The sequence below is a fragment of the Salmo salar genome, chromosome 16 (genome assembly GCF_965601325.2).
Source record: "Salmo salar chromosome 16, fSalSal1, whole genome shotgun sequence".
In the NCBI taxonomy this organism is placed as follows: Eukaryota; Metazoa; Chordata; class Actinopteri; order Salmoniformes; family Salmonidae; genus Salmo; species Salmo salar.
The window spans coordinates 57,933,522-57,955,000 of record NC_138306.1 but is presented as its reverse complement, the minus strand read 5'-3'; the positions used below and the strand labels follow the sequence as shown (position 1 = coordinate 57,955,000).

Genomic DNA, 21,479 nt, shown 5'->3' with positions numbered 1-21,479 from the left:
GAGCTCGCCCTCTGTGCTTCACATCGCTGTACGGTAACATGATATACATGACATCAGAGCTCGCCCTCTGTCCTTCACATCGCTGTACGGTAACATGATATACATGACATCAGAGCTCGCCCTCTGTCCTTCACATCGCTGTACGGTAACATGATATACATGACATCAGAGCTCGCCCTCTGTGCTTCACATCGCTGTACAGTAACATGATATATTTGTTGTTGTCTGAGTGACGGGGAATTGCTGTAAACTAAGAGGACACAAGCCAAACACCTGTGAGTCCAAATGGGCACTTTACATTTCCATATCATAAAACTCATGTCATTTACACTGTCAACGTTTATGATCACTATGTTAGATGTACAGTTACAAGATGACATGACGTTATACTCTGGGTTGATCTGAACAGAAGGAGTCTACGTTTGTTTATTGTGAAGATCATTTGCCGCGACACACCTGAATGACCTCAGGACTCCTTACTATGCGCACCGAAATTACAATCTGTTTCTCTGAAGGGGCCTTGTGAAAGCCTAACACTGTAAGATTGTATTTTATAACTTAGCTAGTCATGTTGGCAACAGAACAAGCTTTCAAATGATGCCAACCTGACCCGATAGTCTGCTTATTATTACGCACACCTGTAACCATCGTTACGCACACCAGCGCCTCATCAGACTCACCTGGACTCCATCACCTACCTTCCCCCTAACTGTCACTCCCTTTGGTTCTTCCTGCCTGATTTCCTTCCCCCTAACTGTCACTCCCTTTGGTTCTTCCTGCCTGATTTCCTTCCCCCTATCTGTCACTCCCTTTGGTTCTTCCTGCCTGATTTCCTTCCCCCTATCTGTCACTCCCTTTGGTTCTTCCTGCCTGATTACCTTCCCCCTAACTGTCACTCCCTTTGGTTCTTCCTGCCTGATTTCCTTCCCCCTAACTGTCACTCCCTTTGGTTCTTCCTGCCTGATTTCCTTCCCCCTAACTGTCACTCCCTTTGGTTCTTCCTGCCTGATTTCCTTCCCCCTAACTGTCACTCCCTTTGGTTCTTCCTGCCTGATTTCCTTCCCCCTAACTGTCACTCCCTTTGGTTCTTCCTGCCTGATTTCCTTCCCCCTAACTGTCACTCCCTTTGGTTCTTCCTGCCTGATTTCCTTCCCCCTAACTGTCACTCCCTTTGGTTCTTCCTGCCTGATTTCCTTCCCCCTATCTGTCACTCCCTTTGGTTCTTCCTGCCTGATTTCCTTCCCCCTAACTGTCACTCCCTTTGGTTCTTCCTGCCTGATTTCCTTCCCCCTAACTGTCACTCCCTTTGGTTCTTCCTGCCTGATTTCCTTCCCCCTATCTGTCACTCCCTTTGGTTCTTCCTGCCTGATTTCCTTCCCCCTAACTGTCACTCCCTTTGGTTCTTCCTGCCTGATTTCCTTCCCCCTATCTGTCACTCCCTTTGGTTCTTCCTGCCTGATTTCCTTCCCCCTTAACTGTCACTCCCTTTGGTTCTTCCTGCCTGATTTCCTTCCCCCTAACTGTCACTCCCTTTGGTTCTTCCTGCCTGATTTCCTTCCCCCTTAACTGTCACTCCCTTTGGTTCTTCCTGCCTGATTTCCTTCCCCCTAACTGTCACTCCCTTTGGTTCTTCCTGCCTGATTTCCTTCCCCCTAACTGTCACTCCCTTTGGTTCTTCCTGCCTGATTTCCTTCCCCCTAACTGTCACTCCCTTTGGTTCTTCCTGCCTGATTTCCTTCCCCTAAACTGTCACTCCCTTTGGTTCTTCCTGCCTGATTTCCTTCCCCCTATCTGTCACTCCCTTTGGTTCTTCCTGCCTGATTTCCTTCCCCCTAACTGTCACTCCCTTTGGTTCTTCCTGCCTGATTTCCTTCCCCCTAACTGTCACTCCCTTTGGTTCTTCCTGCCTCATTTCCTTCCCCCTAACTGTCACTCCCTTTGGTTCTTCCTGCCTGATTTCCTTCCCCCTAACTGTCACTCCCTTTGGTTCTTCCTGCCTGATTTCCTTCCCCCTAACTGTCACTCCCTTTGGTTCTTCCTGCCTGATTTCCTTCCCCCTAACTGTCACTCCCTTTGGTTCTTCCTGCCTGATTTCCTTCCCCCTAACTGTCACTCCCTTTGGTTCTTCCTGCCTGATTTCCTTCCCCCTAACTGTCACTCCCTTTGGTTCTTTCTGCCTGATTTCCTTCCCCCTAACTGTCACTCCCTTTGGTTCTTCCTGCCTGATTTCCTTCCCCCTAACTGTCACTCCCTTTGGTTCTTCCTGCCTGATTTCCTTCCCCCTAACTGTCACTCCCTTTGGTTCTTCCTGCCTGATTTCCTTCCCCCTAACTGTCACTCCCTTTGGTTCTTCCTGCCTGATTTCCTTCCCCCTATCTGTCACTCCCTTTGGTTCTTCCTGCCTGATTTCCTTCCCCCTATCTGTCACTCCCTTTGGTTCTTCCTGCCTGATTTCCTTCCCCCTAACTGTCACTCCCTTTGGTTCTTCCTGCCTGATTTTCTTCCCCCTAACTGTCACTCCCTTTGGTTCTTCCTGCCTGATTTCCTTCCCCCTAACTGTCACTCCCTTTGGTTCTTCCTGCCTGATTTCCTTCCCCCTAACTGTCACTCCCTTTGGTTCTTCCTGCCTGATTACCTTCCCCCTATCTGTCACTCCCTTTGGTTCTTTCCCCAGGCGTTATTGACACTGTTTGTCTTCCATGTCTGTACGCAACTCGTGTTTCTTGTTTTGTTCCATGTTTCATTTATTTATTAAATTATTCACTCCCTGTACTGGTTTCCCGACTCCCAGCGTGCACATTACAGCTACCATGGTTATGCATTTCATATTTCATTTTAAAGTACTGAACCTCTGTGTAAACGTTAGCCATCCGCTGTGGTGTCTGTGAACCAGTTTGATTAGTGATGGAGAGCTCCTGAAAACAGCTTGTCATTGGCTTCTAATTAATAAAGCCTCCCCATCCTGATCCAAAGGTCCTAAAATAAAGCCACAGTCTGGCTAGTGAGAACAGAACAGGAAGGAGTAGCTACTAGTGAGAACAGAACAGGAAGGTGTAGTTACTAGTGAGAACAGAACAGGAAGGTGTAGCTACTAGTGAGAACAGAACAGGAAGGTGTAGTTACAGTCTGGCTAGTGAGAACAGAACAGGAAGGAGTAGCTACTAGTGAGAACAGAACAGGAAGGTGTAGTTACAGTCTGGCTAGTGAGAACAGAACAGGAAGGAGTAGCTACTAGTGAGAACAGAACAGGAAGGTGTAGTTACTGTCTGGCTAGTGAGAACAGAACAGGAAGGAGTAGCTACTAGTGAGAACAGAACAGGAAGGTGTAGTTACAGTCTGGCTAGTGAGAACAGAACAGGAAGGAGTAGCTACTAGTGAGAACAGAACAGGAAGGAGTAGTTACAGTCTGGCTAGTGAGAACAGAACAGGAAGGAGTAGCTACTAGTGAGAACAGAACAGGAAGGTGTAGTTACAGTCTGGCTAGTGAGAACAGAACAGGAAGGAGTAGCTACTAGTGAGAACAGAACAGGAAGGTGTAGTTACAGTCTGGCTAGTGAGAACAGAACAGGAAGGAGTAGCTACTAGTGAGAACAGAACAGGAAGGTGTAGTTACAGTCTGGCTAGTGAGAACAGAACAGGAAGGTGTAGTTACTAGTGAGAACAGAACAGGAAGGTGTAGTTACTAGTGAGAACAGAACAGGAAGGTGTAGTTACTAGTGAGAACAGAACAGGAAGGTGTAGTTACTAGTGAGAACAGAACAGGAAGGTGTAGCTACTAGTGAGAACAGAACAGGAAGGTGTAGTTACAGTCTGGCTAGTGAGAACAGAACAGGAAGGTGTAGTTACTAGTGAGAACAGAACAGGAAGGTGTAGTTACTAGTGAGAACAGAACAGGAAGGTGTAGTTACTAGTGAGAACAGAACAGGAAGGTGTAGTTACTAGTGAGAACAGAACAGGAAGGTGTAGTTACTAGTGAGAACAGAACAGGAAGGTGTAGTTACTAGTGAGAACAGAACAGGAAGGTGTAGTTACTAGTGAGAACAGAACAGGAAGGTGTAGTTACTAGTGAGAACAGAACAGGAAGGTGTAGTTACTGTCTGGCTAGTGAGAACAGAACAGGAAGGTGTAGCTACTAGTGAGAACAGAACAGGAAGGTGTAGTTACAGTCTGACTAGTGAGAACAGAACAGGAAGGAGTAGCTACTAGTGAGAACAGAACAGGAAGGTGTAGTTACTGTCTGGCTAGTGAGAACAGAACAGGAAGGTGTAGCTACTAGTGAGAACAGAACAGGAAGGTGTAGTTACAGTCTGGCTAGTGAGAAAAGAACAGGAAGGAGTAGCTACTAGTGAGAACAGAACAGGAAGGTGTAGTTACAGTCTGGCTAGTGAGAACAGAACAGGAAGGAGTAGCTACTAGTGAGAACAGAACAGGAAGGTGTAGTTACTAGTGAGAACAGAACAGGAAGGTGTAGTTACTAGTGAGAACAGAACAGGAAGGTGTAGTTACAGTCTGGCTAGTGAGAACAGAACAGGAAGGAGTAGCTACTAGTGAGAACAGAACAGGAAGGTGTAGTTACAGTCTGGCTAGTGAGAACAGAACAGGAAGGTGTAGTTACTGTCTGGCTAGTGAGAACAGAACAGGAAGGTGTAGTTACAGTCTGGCTAGTGAGAACAGAACAGGAAGGAGTAGCTACTAGTGAGAACAGAACAGGAAGGTGTAGTTACTAGTGAGAACAGAACAGGAAGGTGTAGTTACTAGTGAGAACAGAACAGGAAGGTGTAGTTACAGTCTGGCTAGTGAGAACAGAACAGGAAGGAGTAGCTACTAGTGAGAACAGAACAGGAAGGTGTAGTTACAGTCTGGCTAGTGAGAACAGAACAGGAAGGTGTAGTTACTGTCTGGCTAGTGAGAACAGAACAGGAAGGTGTAGTTACAGTCTGGCTAGTGAGAACAGAACAGGAAGGAGTAGCTACTAGTGAGAACAGAACAGGAAGGTGTAGTTACTAGTGAGAACAGAACAGGAAGGAGTAGCTACTAGTGAGAACAGAACAGGAAGGTGTAGTTACTAGTGAGAACAGAACAGGAAGGTGTAGTTACTGTCTGGCTAGTGAGAACAGAACAGGAAGGTGTAGTTACTGTCTGGCTAGTGAGAACAGAACAGGAAGGTGTAGTTACTGTCTGGCTAGTGAGAACAGAACAGGAAGGTGTAGATACACAGAAGTGTCTGCATAAAGAAGTCCCTTGCTAATGCTAAGCCTCCATAAGTAATACAGAAGTGACTTGCTAATGCTAAGCCTCCATAAGTAATAAAGAAGTCCCTTGCTAATGCTAAGCCTCCATAAGTAATACAGAAGTGACTTGCTAATGCTAAGCCTCCATAAGTAATACAGAAGTGACTTGCTAATGCTAAGCCTCCATAAGTAATACAGAAGTGACTTGCTAATGCTAAGCCTCCATAAGTAATAAAGAAGTCCCTTGCTAATGCTAAGCCTCCATAAGTAATACAGAAGTGACTTGCTAATGCTAAGCCTCCATAAGTAATACAGAAGTGACTTGCTAATGCTAAGCATCCATAAGTAATACAGAAGTGACTTGCTAATGCTAAGCCTCCATAAGTAATAAAGAAGTCCCTTGCTAATGCTAAGCCTCCATAAGTAATACAGAAGTGACTTGCTAATGCTAAGCCTCCATAAGTAATACAGAAGTCACTTGCTAATGCTAAGCATCCATAAGTAATACAGAAGTCCCTTGCTAATGCTAAGCCTCCATAAGTAAAACAGACTGTATTAGATTTAGGACTGCATTAGATTTAGGACTGTATTAGGTTCAGTACTGTATTAGATTCAGTACTGTATTAGATTCAGGGATTACAGGTGTGTATGTGGTGTTAAATCTACTCTGTGGGAGATATTGTTGTAAGATACTGTACGTACTTTAAGAGACGGAGTGAGAATCGTTTGCTGTAAGAACGAACGAGACGGGGCAACCGTCGTTTTCCAAAAAGGTGTGGGCTTTCTGAACCTTTTCACAGGTATCGAGCATTACCCTTTCACTTGCACGCCTTCGCAGCTTATCCTCGGTTTCCACAATGAACGCTGGCTACACATCCACAATCCACCCCCCTGTTACAAACTTCTTGTAAAGGGTTTTGGCTGGAGAACGTAATCCTTACTACCCCCCCCCCCCCCCCCCCGTTGGCACGGCAGAATGAAATCTACCCATCAATAACACTGTGTTTAGAGAATACACACACTGCCCTGCCACTTCCCTTAAAGAACCCCTTAAGTATAACCTGTGAAGGAAGATCAAAATACATGAATGACAAAACTAAAGCTTATGAAAAAAAAACTGGGCTTTCTATATACTTGAGCAGCTACAATTTAAAAAGGTATTAGTTTCACAATTCAATTGTGTCCAAATGGTCCTGATTTGGGTCTCAGTCCTGTTGAATAGAGGAGCAGAAACGGAGCCAGCCAGGCATCCTAATAGCAGTAGAAGCTCTTAGTCTTAACTCACAGGCACAACTACAGGTTTCAATCACAGGCTTCAGTCACAGGCTTCAGCTACAGGCTTCAGCTACGGGCTTCAGCTACGGGCTACAGCTACGGGCTACAGCTACGGGCTACAGCTACGGGCTACAGCTACGGGCTTCAGCTACGGGCTTCAGCTACAGGCTACAGCTATGGCTACAGCTACAGGCTTCAGGTACAGGCATGGCTACAGCTACAGGCTTCAGCTACAGGTTTCAGCTACAGGTTTCAGCTACAGGTTTCAGCTACAGACTTCAGGCACAGCTACATGTTTCAGCTACGGGCTTCAGCTACGGGCTTCAGCTACGGGCTACAGCTACGGGCTACAGCTACAGGCTACAGCTACAGGCTACAGCTACAGGCTTCAGCTACAGGCTTCAGCTATGGCTACAGCAACGGGCTACAGCTACTGGCTTCAGCTGCAGGCTTCAGCTACAGGCTACAGCTGCAGGCTTCAGCTGCAGGCTTCAGCTGCAGGTACAGGCACAGCTACAGGCTTCAGCTACAGGCTTCAGCTACAGGCTACAGCTACAGGCTTCAGCTATGGCTTCAGCTACGGTTTCAGCTATGGCTACAGCTACAGACTTCAGCTACAGGCTTCAGGCACAGCTACAGGTTTCAGCTATGGGCTTCAGCTACGGGCTTCAGCTACGGGCTTCAGCTACGGGCTTCAGCTACGGGCTTCAGGTACAGGTTTCAGCTACAGGCTTCAGCTACAGGCTTCAGCTACAGGCTTCAGGTACAGGCTTCAGCTATGGCTACAGCTACAGGCTTCAGCTACAGGTTTCAGCTATGGCTACAGCTACAGACTTCAGCTACAGGCTTCAGGCACAGCTACAGGTTTCAGCTACGGGCTTCAGCTATGGCTACAGCAACGGGCTACAGCTACAGGCTTCAGCTACAGGCTTCAGCTGCAGGCTACAGCTGCAGGCTTCAGCTGCAGGCTTCAGCTGCAGGTACAGGTACAGGCACAGCTACAGGCTTCAGCTACAGGCTACAGCTACAGGTTTCAGCTACAGGCTTCAGCTACGGTTTCAGCTATGGCTACAGCTACAGACTTCAGCTATGGCTACAGCTACAGGCTTCAGCTACAGGCTGCAGCTACAGGCTGCAGCTACAGGCTGCAGCTACGGGTTTCAGCTACGGGTTTCAGCTACGGGTTTTAGCTACGGGTTTCAGCAACGGGTTTCAGCAACGGGCTTCAGCTACAGGCTTCAGCTACAGGCTTCAGCTATGGCTACAGCCCTCTATAGGCCCTTCTGCATTCTTCAGCCCCTCAACTGCAAGTCCACAGACACATGACAATGATCAGTTACATAACTATGATGTCAACCAGACTATAATGTTTTAACACATAAGCACCGTAAGCCTAGGAGTTAGTCTCTAAAACACTCAGACAAAATACAAACGCTGCAAAACAAATGCACTTCTAAAAAATATATAGCTTCGTTATAAAATATATAAATGTTAAAAAGTGTAGAAAGGTGTAGAAAATCTATACAGACGTCTGGTTATTTTCCTCGCTGTGTATTTTATTGAATAGTGGCCCTAAATCAACTGTGAAGGTGTTTTTAATCCCTCGGCAGTCAAAAGTGTTTTTCTTTAGCGGAGGGATTTCTTACAGTTTGTTTTGACAACATATTGCAGCTTGCAGTCACTCTTCACTCCGGCTGCTTCATTTAAAAATACAAAAAAGACTCCTGAAAGGCCCAGTCTTTTTCATAGAAGACAGAGGGAGTTATAAACGGCAGGCGATTGTGTAAATCCCGAAATTTGACACATTTAGTCATCAATGATTCAATCTAGTAGATCATTTATTTAAGAAGGTATCAAATCTCTATTTTAGTTTAAAAAAGAAAAGAAGTGCTCAAATCCTGTCTGGGCACCTGGCACCAGCACCAGCATCAGCACCAGCATCAGCACCAGCATCAGCATCAGCATCAGCACCAGCACCAGCATCAGCACCAGCACCAGCATCAGCACCAGCATCAGCATCAGCACCAGCATCAGCATCAGCATCAGCATCAGCACCAGCATCCTAAAGTCCTGGGATAATTGCTGGGAAGCCATGGAAGCTGAAAAGCTCAAGCCCTATTGGTCAACCCAGCGGAGACTCAGGCCCTGATTCGCTAGCCCAGACCAGAAGTTGATCGATTGGTTAGTGTTTTTTATCTGTTCTGATCACGCCTTCACTGCAGAACTCTGACCCTCACCGACACGGGATAAAACTAAAACGGAGATATAAAGTACAAAACCCTTTACTACTTGTTGTTGTACTGCTGTAGGGTTTTACAATTGACTGAAGGTATTATCCTGTTTATCTCTTTCCCTTAGATAGGCTTAGACCACTCACAGATCTGTAATCCACCCATCCATCCATCCATCCCCATCCAAGTCTACTCTACTCAGGGCCGTCCCTATCTATGCATCTATAAGTCTACTCTACTCAGGGTATCCTGCCATTTCCTATCTATGTATCTATAAGTCTACTCAGCTCAGGGTATCCTGTCCTCCCCTATCTATGTATCTATAAGTCAGTAATCAATAATTGTAACGGCGCTAGCTCATTATGATGGCACTCTCACAAAGACATTACCCTACACACAAAGGACAACCCACTGGCAGCAGCCCACCCTTACAGTAGTGAGTCATTTAACAGACTCTCTGATCCAGAGAGACTTACAGTAGTGAGTCATTTAACAGACTCTCTGATCCAGAGAGACTTACAGTAGTGAGTCATTTAACAGACTCTCTTATTCCGCCTATGGGTATCGAACCCACAACCCTGCCGTTGCAAGCGCCATGCTCTACCACCTGAGCCACACGGGACTACCTGGAACTCTCAGCGTATGTAGGGGGTGTTAAGACACATGTCCATAATAATAAAGTATCTACTATATTCTGGATCGCTCCGGTCTAGCTAGCTAGCTATATATAGCAATATATATATATATATATAGGGTGTTAAGACACATGTCCATAATAATAAAGTATGTAGTATATTCTGGATCGCTCCGGTCTCATCCTCTACGCTGATGGCCAGAGTGTTAGAGCTGATGATATACCAATATTACCAGCAGAGGTTGACGGCAACAGGGTAGGGTATGAGACACTAGAGAGCATCGATGTGGCAATGAGAAACATGGACATGAATAGTAGATTTCATAGGAAGTGTAGATCATTTAGAAAACGTAATGTCCTCATTTATTTCCTCATCTCCTATAGCTTGTTATTTCCTGTTGACTGCCACATCTGTCCTGACGTTTAGTCTTGCCATAACAAAAGAGGTTTTGAATACTTATTGACTCAAGACATTTCAGCTTTTCATTTTGTATTTATTTGTAAACATTTCTAAAAACATAATTCCACTTTGACATTATGAGGTATTGTGTGTAGACCAGTGACAAAAGAAAAAAAAAAATCGCAATTGAATCAATTTTTAAATTCATGCGGACAAGATACTCTTATTTCCGGAGCCCATATCACAGCCAAGATCTTATTTTATAGTAAAAACATGATGTAATATAACAGAATAAAAGAGAACAGAACAAAGCAAAGTGATTCACATCTCGCGTCTGGAACAGTTACTCTCACAGAGTGATCATTGACGAGTCCCGCCGGAGGTTGGCACCCTCGGGTTCGTGAGCGTCTCATCTTTCCATAGAGGGGTCGTAATAGTTTGTAGGCCAAACCGTTCAGACTCTACAGACGAATTTGTAAGAATAACAATTTTTGGGACGTCTCATGGTCTGACAAACTCAGTTCTAGCTCTATCAGATGTGGAAGTGGTGGATTGAGGCCCATCTAATGCTAAAAAAAATCTGATATCTCTTGGTTAAACTGGCAGATTCTGATGGGGATTTTTGCTAATTAGATTTCTGCAGAGGCGCGGGCAATGATTCTAGGTTAAACACCAAATAGACCAAGGGGGATATTCATACAGTGTCTCAGAGTGCTGATTTAGGGTCCGTTTTGGCCTTTTAGGTCACAATGAGACAGAGAGAGAGAGACAGAGAGACAGAGAGAGAGAGAGAGAGAGAGACAGAGAGACAGAGAGACAGAGACAGAAACATGCAGAGATACAGAGAGAGAGAGTCAGAGAGAGACAGAGACAGAGACAGAAACATGCAGAGATACAGAGAGAGAGAGTCAGAGAGAGACAGAGACAGAGAGACAGAAACATGCAGAGATACAGAGAGAGAGCAAATAAAAGACTAACACGTCTCACATTGAGATATCAGCCCATATCTGACTATCCCAACGTGACTGAGGCCCTGAAGCGTCTTGTTTCTGTTTCAGATGACCAGTGAGATGGAATATAACCGCAACACAGAGAGAGTAGAGAGAGAGAGAGACATGCCCTAAAAAACAAATACTTTCAGGCATCTGTCATCTTGCTGCACCACGAGCTATGCTGCACTGAAACATCTAATCATACAGTAATATAGAATTACAATCAGGCCACAGTGAGGAGAGGAGAGGAGAGGAGAGGTGGGGAGAGGAGAGGAGAGAAGAGGAGGAGAGGAGAGAAGAGAAGAGGAGGAGAGGAGAGGTGGGGAGAGGAGAGGTGGGGAGAGGAGAGAAGAAGAGAGGAGAAGAGAGGAGAGGAGAGGAGAGGAGAGGAGAGGAGAGGAGAGGAGAGGAGAGGAGAGGAGAGGAGAGGAGAGGAGAGGAGAGGAGAGGAGAGGAGAGGAGAGGAGAGGAGAGGAGAGGAGAGGAGAGGAGAGGAGAGGAGAGGAGAGGAGAGGAGAGGAGAGGAGAGGAGAGGGGCACTGTGTGAGTCAAAAGAGGAGGTAGGACTATTGGGGTGGTTTTTGGTACGATTCATATTCAGAAAAATAGACTGACTGAGTCTCTTTCTCCCTCCCTCCCTTCCCTCCCTGAGAGAAGCAGAAGTTTATTAGAATAATAAAAAGCAGAGCTTGATTGAGGAGCACTACAGCTGGCGCAAACTCTTCTCAGACCAACTGTTTAATGCTGCTCATTCAGCAAATAACAAGTAACCCTGACCCACACAAGTTAGTCTTCAACCATCTGTCTCCACACACAACGAGAACGTCTTCTATTCATCAACACACAGAGGAACAGACCCTTAGTGTACTTCACTCCATCTGTGTCTATGGCCGTGTCACAAATGGCACCCTATTCCCTACTTTATTTAATGTTGTATTTATTTAACCTTTATTTAACCTTGATTTAACTAGGCAAGTCAGTTGGGAACAAATTCTTATTTAAAATGACGGCCTACCCCCGGTCAAACTCTTAACCCAGATGACGCTGGGACAATTGTTGTTCGCCGCCCTATGGGACTCCCAATCACGGCCGGATGTGATACAGCCTGGAATCGAACCAGGGTTTGTAGTGATGCCTCTAGCACTGAGATGCAGTGCCTAGGACCGCTGTGCCACTCGGGAGCCCTTAAAATGCATTACTTTTGACCGGAGCCCTATGAGTCCTATGAGTCCTATGGGAGTCCTATGGGAGTCCTATGAGAGTCCTATGAGAGTCCTATGAGCCCTATGAGTCCTATGGGAGTACTATGAGCCCTATGAGTCCTATGAGCCCTATGGGAGTCCTATGAGCCCTATGAGTCCTATGGGAGTCCTATGAGTCCTATGAGAGTCCTATGAGCCCTATGAGTCCTATGAGAGTCCTATGAGCCCTATGAGTCCTATGGGAGTCCTATGGGAGTCCTATGAGCCCTATGGGAGTCCTATGGGAGTCCTATGGGAGTCCTATGAGAGTCCTATGAGAGTCCTATGAGAGTCCTATGAGTCCTATGAGAGTCCTATGAGTCCTATGGGAGTCCTATGAGAGTCCTATGAGCCCTATGGGAGTCCTATGAGCCCTATGGGAGTCCTATGAGTCCTACGAGCCCTTATGGGAGTCCTATGAGCCCTATGGGAGTCCTATGAGCCCTATGGGAGTCCTATGAGCCCTATGGGAGTCCTATGAGCCCTATGGGAGTCCTATGAGCCCTATGGGAGTCCTATGAGCCCTATGGGAGTCCTATGAGCCCTATGGGGGTCCTATGAGTCCTATGGGAGTCCTATGAGCCCTGGTCAAAAGTAGTGCACTACATGGTGAATATAGTTGTATTTGAAATGCACGTTATGTCTGTAAACAAACACATCCACCCGGAGGTACGTAGCATACCGATTCAACGCTCCAGATTGCAGTCTGGTTATCTCTGGATATTCTCCAGGCCGTAACGACGCTTGGTTACCTACACTACCTTCACGTAGGGGTTCAAGCAGGAGAAAGTCTGGTAGTAAAACACTACAAGGCTGCAGGGCCTTCATTATGAAGAGGATTTGTTCTGGGTTGATGAATCGTAATGCCAGATCAATCACAGAGAGTGAAAAGTAATTATGAATCTGAGGTCTAAGGGCATATGAAAGTAGATCAGGCTTCTCTGTCTGTCCTGTCCTCTGCTGTTTCTGCCTGGTAGAGATGGGGTGTTGGTCTCCCAAACAAGCCATGACTAAAAACACCCCTGTGACTATCTGGCTGCTTAATCAATTAGAGCCAGAAGCATCTAGTGCTATCAAAACATGTTAGATGTGGCTGGTAGAAGAGAGCAGGAGCGTTCTCTCCCTCTCTCTCTCCCTCTCTCTCCGTCTCTCCCTCTCTCTCCGTCTCTCGCTCCGTCTCTCCCTCTCTCTCCCTCTCTCTCCCTCTCTCTCCCTCTCTCTCCCTCTCTCTCTCTCCGTCTCTCTCCGTCTCTCTCCGTCTGTCTCCGTCTGTCTCTCCCTCTCTCTCCCTCTCTCTCCGTCTCTCTCCGTCTCTCTCCGTCTCTCTCCGTCTCTCTCCGTCTCTGTCTCCGTCGCTCTGTCTCCGTCTCTCTCTCCGTCTCTCTCTCCGTCTCTCTCTCCGTCTCTCTCTCTCTCTCTCCGTCCCTCTCTCTCTCCCTCTCTCTCTCTCTCTCTCCCTCTCCCCGTCTCTCTCTCCCCGTCTCCGTCTCCGTCTCCCCGTCTCTCTCCCCGTCTCTCTCCCCGTCTCTCTCCCCGTCTCTCTCCCCGTCTCTCTCCCCGTCTCCGTCTCCGTCTCCCTCTCCGTCTCCCTCCGTCTGTCTCCGTCTGTCTCCGTCTGTCTCTCCCTCTCTCTCCCTCTCTCTCCCTCTCTCTCCGTCTCTCTCCGTCTCTGTCTCCGTCGCTCTGTCTCCGTCGCTCTCTCCCTCGCTCTCTCCCTCGCTCTGTCTCCGTCTCTCTCTCCGTCTCTCTCTCCGTCTCTCTCTCTCTCTCTCCGTCCCTCTCTCTCTCTCTCTCCCTCTCCCCGTCTCTCTCTCCCTCTCCCCGTCTCTCTCTCCCTCTCCCCGTCTCTCTCTCCCCGTCTCCGTCTCCGTCTCCCCGTCTCTCTCCCCGTCTCCGTCTCCCTCTCCCTCTCCGTCTCCCTCTCCCTCTCCGTCTCCCTCTCCCTCTCCCTCTCCCTCTCCGTCTCTCTCTCCCTCTCCGTCTCTCTCTCCATCTCCGTCTCCCTCCCTCTCCGTCTCTCTCTCCCTCTCCGTCTCTCTCTCCCTCTCCGTCTCTCTCTCCCTCTCCGTCTCTCTCTCCCTCTCCGTCTCTCTCTCCCTCTCCGTCTCTCTCTCCCTCTCCGTCTCTCTCTCCCTCTCCGTCTCTCTCTCCGTCTCCGTCTCTCTCCGTCTCCGTCTCTCTCCGTCTCCGTCTATCTCTCTCTCTCTCTTTCTCCATCTCTCTCTCTCTCTCTTTCTCCATCTGTCTCTCTTTCTCCATCTGTCTCTCTCTCTCTTTCTCCATCTCTGTCTCTCTCTCTTTCTCCATCTGTCTCTCTCTCTTTCTCCATCTGTCTCTCTCTCTCTTTCTCCGTCTCTCTCTCTCTTTCTCCATCTGTCTCTCTCTCTCTCTTTCTCTCTCTCTCTCTTTCTCTCTCTCTCTTTCTCCGTCTCTCTCTCTCCGTCTCTCTCTCTTTCTCCATCTCTGTCTCTCTCTCTCCATGTCTGTCTCTCTCTTTTCCTCTCTCCATCTGTCTCTCTTTTCCTCTCTCTCTCCCGGTCTCTCTTTTCCTCTCTCTCTCCTGGTCTCTCTTTTCCTCTCTCTCTCCCGGTCTCTCTCTTTTCCTCTCTCCATCTCTGTCTCTCTCTTTTCCTCTCCCTCTCCCTCTCTCCGACTCTTATTAAACTGAAACAATAGCTAACAAGTGATTAAATATTGAGAAACAGAAATAGCCAACATGATCTGCCTGATACTTTAATGAATATGAATTGCATAACTACTGTAGCGATCGATGATGTATTTTATGTTATTATGACAGTATGTGTATGCCTGCTGTCTCCTAGTCTTTTCTCTCCTTATTTAGAAACAATTACCCAGAATGCATCCACATGTCTCCTAAGTCACCATCTCTACATCTGCTAGACATATTAATATATTAAAACATCTCTAATAAGATAAAGCAAGTCTATCAATTTTCACATCCAGGTCTGCGTCCCCAAACCCTAAAAATATGGTAGTGTACTATAAAGGGAATAGGGTGCTGATGGTAGTACTCATGGATTCATCTCTGTACCTCATTTTATGACTACTCCTCTATGGGCGTAGCCATTCTCAACGATTACACTATAATGGAACGAATTGAGGATGTATCATCCCAGAGGAAGGGAATGGAGAGAGGAGGGGAGCGTTAGGCGGTCGACTCTGGAGTCCTTATGTCATAAAGGGAACCTTCTGCCAGAGGAGAGGAGAGTTAGGGAGAGGAGAGGAGAGGTGGCGAGAGGAGAGGAGAGAAGAGGTGGCGAGAGGAGAGGAGAGAAGAGGTGGCGAGAGGAGAGAAGAGGGTGGCGAGAGGAGAGGAGAGGAGAGAAGAGATGGCGAGAGGAGAGAAGAGATGGCGAGAGGAGAGGTGGGGAGAGAAGAGGAGAGGTGGGGAGAGAAGAGGTGGGGAGAGAAGAGGAGAGGAGAGGAGAGGTGGGGAGAGAAGAGGTGGGGAGAGAAGAGGAGAGGAGAGGAATATGACTTACCAGAATCTTCAATGCAGAGAGAGAGGAGAGAAGAGGTGGCGAGAGGAGAGGAGAGAAGAGGTGGCGAGAGGAGAGGAGAGGTGGGGAGAGGAGAGGAGAGGAATATGACTTACCAGATTCTTCAATGCAGAGAGAGAGGAGAGAAGCCAGACAGTCACAGTAACTACAGGATCACAGAGGGGCCAATCACAGGGTCAGACACCTTGACAGGCAGACAGAGAGACAATCAGACAGTCAAATAAACAGTCAATCAGATAAACTGTCAGATAAACAGTCAGTCAGATAAACAGACAGTCAGTCAGTGAGATAAACAGTCAGTCAGATAAACAGTCAGTCAGTCAGATAAACAGACAGTCAGTCAAACAGTCAGTCAGATAAAGTCAGTCAGTCAGATAAAGTCAGTCAGTCAGATAAAGTCAGTCAGTCAGTCAGATAAACAGTCAGTCAGTCAGATAAACAGTCAGTCAGTCAGATAAACAGACAGTCAGTCAGATAAACAGTCAGTCAGTCAGATAAACAGTCAGTCAGATAAACAAACTGATTTAGAAAGCCTATACACCTGTTATTAAAATAAAAATGTAAAAACATACACATTTATTTGCATTTTACCAAAACATTGTATCTTTCTTGAAATCGTCACAGAAGAAGACATTACTTACTACAGAATCTATAATTTCTATTACAGAAAGTTTCAATTCAAATAAAATACTTTCGACTGCATAGAAAGGATATCGTTGAGAAGGTGGTTTATTTTTGGTGCTGTTTGTCTACGTGTGCCCTATATCCTGTGTAGAAACTAAGTTAATAAATAAATATGATATTATAATATAATCCAGGTAGGTAAGTATGGGGATAGGGTGGGGGTGGACTAGCTTAGTGTCTCCAGGGCCCTGGGATATGTTCCCTCCCTGTTGAGGGACCCTTTTGTTCTCTGATAAATTAAGGTTGTCAGTTTCCCACGTTGCTATGTTGTGGGGTGTACTACAGGGAGCAGGAGACTCAACAACAACGGCCTTTTTTCTTGTTTTCTTTCCATTTTAGCTTTACTTTTTTGTTGTTGTTGTTGTGCACACACACACACACACACACACACACACACACACACACACACAGTACAGTAATTCAGAACTTTCCAATTCTAGCAGCAAACATAACGTGTGTAGTCTCTGGACCCATTCACCCCCAGAGCAGTATCTTACTATTGTTCTATTATATGAGACATTCAGAACAATAGTAATACCTTGAATTTCTCCAAACAGCACTAAAGTGATGAAACATATAGGTTCTCTACCTGCCCCAGAAAGGTTTCAGACAAATATCTCATTATTTGCTCATTTTGTTTTTTAGGAATTAAATTATGTTTATTTTTCTTTATTTTTTCTTTGAGCTGTATATTTTATACTGTGCTGAGCATTAATGTCCGTAGAATCCAAAACCAGAATCATTGTTATTGAGGCCAAGGGGGGAAAATTTAATGTTTGGACTTTTTTGGATTAAAATAAATATTGTGATCCGACCATTTTACATATAAAATGTATGAATGATTAGGAGACAGGTGTATGTTTCTTATATCAACACGGACTGTTCAAGTGGTCTCTGAGCAATAAAAAAAGAAGACAACTTGCCCTCAGTCTCCCCTATCTTATCTCGGATCACAAATTCAGATTATTTGGCAAAAAGATACATTTGGATTCAATACATAGTGTGTCTCTATGATAGTCAAATTCTTCACAAGCACAATCTGTGTGTGTCCTAAAAAGGAACATTATTCTCTATAGTACACTACCTTTTGACCAGAATAGAAACCCTTTGCTCAGAAGTAGTGCACTATAAAAAAAAAGGGACTAGGGTGCCATTTGAGACACATTCACTAAACTATTTTACTGGTCATACAAATAAATATTTTGTGTATTTGCATATTTATCTGAGGATGAAGAAGAGACAGTGTGGCCATTTTTAGAAACTGCCAAAAGGATGCAAATATCATTACCAGCTCAGACATGTGTAAAGTGATTACATCCAACAGTCCATCATTATCATCAACAACGATAATTCTATCATTTACTATGTAGGCCTACATCATGACAAAGCATCTTTAAAATAGGGGACTTCCAATGCAACAGTATACCAACGCAGAACTTATTGAAAAAAAATTCAATTAGACATATTTTAATTTGTATAAAGTGGTAACCACTTTATACAAATTAAAATATGTCTAATTTTACATTTTGCAATAAGTTCTGCGTTGGAATACAAAAACAGTTGTCCTGTAGTGTTTTTTGGAAGTCATTCATCATTGGCAGTAAATATAATTCTATATTGACCACGTTGTAACGTAGCGTCACTAAACAGGAGAGCTCCAATGCAACTCAGGAAAGCATTCAAAAACAAAATATGATGAAAAAAGTAACCTCAGATCGTGACGAACACTGTGATGATGAAGGGTGAACCAAGTTATCATGGCAACTGATCTGAACAGAGAACAGGTGAAATATAATCCATCCATCACAACTTTCCTCAAAATGATATTTTCCCAGCAGCCATCAGAAAAGGAAATAAGCAAGTTTTGAAAATCTAACGTATCAAACTGTCTGCTGGAGGTGAAATACAGCTCAAACGCATCTAGCCAAAGGGAGCCCAGAGCCAGGGCCAAGTTTACAAGGCTGCATCTCAAATGGCACCCTATTCCCTATGTAGTGCACTACTTTTGACCAGGAGTCATAGGGAGTAGGGTGCCATTTTGGACACAGCCCAAAGCGACGACTACAACTTCAGCCTCTTCAGCTACCACAACTCACTTACGTAATCATTTTAATAATCGTTATCATTAGAATAAAATTATACCGTACCAGGCGATTTCTTTCCAATGTAGCTACAGCCATCCAGGACCTCTATACCAGGCGGTGTCAGCAGTACCCCTATACCAGGCGGTGTCAGCAGTACCCCTATACCAGGCGGTGTCAGCAGTACCCCTATACCAGGCGGTGTCAGCAGTACCCCTATACCAGGCGGTGTCAGCAGTACCCCTATACCAGGCGGTGTCAGCAGTACCCCTATACCAGGCGGTGTCAGCAGTACCCCTATACCAGGCGGAGTCAGAGGAAGGCCCACAAAACTGACTCCAGTAACCAAAGTCATAGACTGTTCTCTCGCACGGCAAGCGGTACCGGAGCGCCAAGTCTAGGTCCAAAATTAAGAGCTTCTACCCCCAAGCCATAAGACTGCTGAACAATTAATGAAATGGCCGTCCGGACAATTTATATTGACCCCCCCCCTTGTTTTTACACTGCTGCTACTCGCTGTTTATTATCTATGCATAGTCACTTCACCCCTACCTACATTTACAAATTACCTCAACTAACCTGTAACCCCCGCACATTGACTCTGTACCGGTACCCCCTGTATATAGCCTCCACATTGACTCTGTACCGGTACCCTCTGTATATAGCCTCCACATTGACTCTGTACCGGTACCCCCTGTATATAGCCTCCACATTGACTCTGTACGGGTACCCCCTGTATATAGCCTCCACATTGACTCTGTACCGGTACCCCCTGTATATAGCCTCCACATTGACTCTGTACCGGTACCCCCTGTATATAGCCTCCACATTGACTCTGTACCGGTACCCCCTGTATATAGCCTCCACATTGACTCTGTACCGGTACCCCCTGTATATAGCCTCCACTTTGACTCTGTACCGGTACCCCCTGTATATAGCCTCCACATTGACTCTGTACCGGTACCCCCCTGTATATAGCCTCCACATTGACTCTGTACCGTAACACCCTGTATATAGCCTCCACATTGACTCTGTACCGTAACACCCTGTATATAGCCTCCACATTGACTCTGTACCGTAACACCCTGTATATAGCCTCCACATTGACTCTGTACCGGTAACCCCCCTGTATATAGCCTCCACATTGTGACGTCTGTAGCCGGTACCGTACCCCTGTATATAGCCTCCACATTGACTCTGTACCGGTACCCCCTGTATATAGCCTCCACATTGACTCTGTACCGGTACCCCCCTGTATATAGCCTCCACATTGACTCTGTACCGGTACACCCTGTATATAGCCTCCACATTGACTCTGTACCGGTACCCCCCCTGTATATAGCCTCCACATTGACTCTGTACCGTAACACCCTGTATATAGCCTCCACATTGACTCTGTACCGTAACACCCTGTATATAGCCTCCACATTGACTCTGTACTGGTACCCCTGTATATAGCCTCCACATTGACTCTGTACCGTAACACCCTGTATATAGCCTCGTTATTGTTATTTTATTGTGTTACGTTTTACTTTAGTTTATTGAGCAAATATTTTCTTGACTATTTCTTGAACTGCATTGTTGGTTAAGGGCTTGCAAGTAAGCATTTCACTGTAAGGTCTACTACACCTGTTGTATTCAGCATTTCACTGTGAGGTCTACTACACCTGTTGTATTCAGCATTTCACTGTGAGGTCTACTACACCTGTTGTATTCAGCATTTCACTGTAAGGTCTACTACACCTGTTGTATTCAGCATTTCACTGTAAGGTCTACTACACCTGTTGTATTCAGCATTTCACTGTGAGGTCTACTACACCTGTTGTATTCAGCATTTCACTGTAAGGTCTACTACACCTGTTGTATTCAGCATTTCACTGTAAGGTCTACTACACCAGTTGTATTCAGCATTTCACTGTGAGGTCTACTACACCTGTTGTATTCAGCATTTCACTGTGAGGTCTACTACACCTGTTGTATTCAGCATTTCACTAAGGTCTACTACACCTGTTGTATTCAGCATTTCACTGTGAGGTCTACTACACCTGTTGTATTCAGCATTTCACTGTGAGGTCTACTACACCTGTTGTATTCAGCATTTCACTGTGAGGTCTACTACACCTGTTGTATTTAGCATTTCACTGTGAGGTCCACTACACCTGTTGTATTCAGCATTTCACTGTAAGGTCTACTACACCTGTTGTATTCAGCATTTCACTGTGAGGTCTACTACACCTGTTGTATTCAGCATTTCACTGTGAGGTCTACTACACCTGTTGTATTCAGCATTTCACTGTAAGGTCTACTACACCTGTTGTATTCAGCATTTCACTGTAAGGTCTACTACACCTGTTGTATTCAGCATTTCACTGTAAGGTCTACTACACCTGTTGTATTCAGCATTTCACTGTAAGGTCTACTACACCTGTTGTATTCAGCATTTCACTGTAAGGTCTACTACACCTGTTGTATTCAGCATTTCACTGTAAGGTCTACTACACCTGTTGTATTCAGCATTTCACTGTAAGGTCTACTATACCTGTTGTATTGGGGGCATGTGACTAATTACATTTTATTTGATACCCTGACATTACTAAACACACTAGACCAGCACAAAAACATCCTGTGCGTTCTGCATTAGCATCGAATAGCCCCCGCGATATGCAACTTTTCAGGGAAGTTAGGAACAAATATACACAGGCAGTTAGAAAAGCTAAGGCTAGCTTTTTCAAATATAAATTTGCACCCTGTAGAACTAACTCAAAAAAGTTCTGGGACACTGTAAAGTCCATGGAGAATAAGAGCACCTCCTCCCAGCTGCCCACTGCTCTGAGGCTAGGAAACACTGTCACCACCGATAAATCCACTATAATTGAGAATTTCAATAAGCATTTCTCTACGGCTGGCCATGCTTTCCACCTGGCTACCCCTACCCCGGTCAACTGCCCGGCACCCTCCACAGCAACCCGCCAAAGCCCCCACCATTTCTCCTTCACCCAAATCCAGATAGCTGATGTTCTGAAAGAGCTGCAAAATCTGGACCCATACAAATCAGCTGGGCTAGACAATCTGGGCCCTCTCTTTCTAAAATGATCTGCCGAAATTTTTGCAACCCCTATTACTAGCCTGTTCAACCTCTCTTTCGTATCGTCTGAGATCCCTAAAGATTGGAAAGCTGCCGCGGTCATC

At 45.7% G+C, this 21,479-nt stretch overlaps 1 protein-coding gene across 3 annotated transcripts in view; it reads right to left on the bottom strand.

The window, feature by feature from the left end:
• lpp (LIM domain containing preferred translocation partner in lipoma) overlaps positions 1–21,479 on the bottom strand; it is a 537,563-nt gene that overhangs the window by 462,059 nt on the left and 54,025 nt on the right. For all 3 annotated transcript variants that reach the window (XM_045697474.2, XM_045697472.2, XM_045697473.2), the window contains one exon: positions 15,621–15,709. The gene's annotated coding sequence lies outside the window, so the exon portion shown is untranslated. The remainder of the gene's footprint in view (positions 1–15,620; positions 15,710–21,479) is intronic.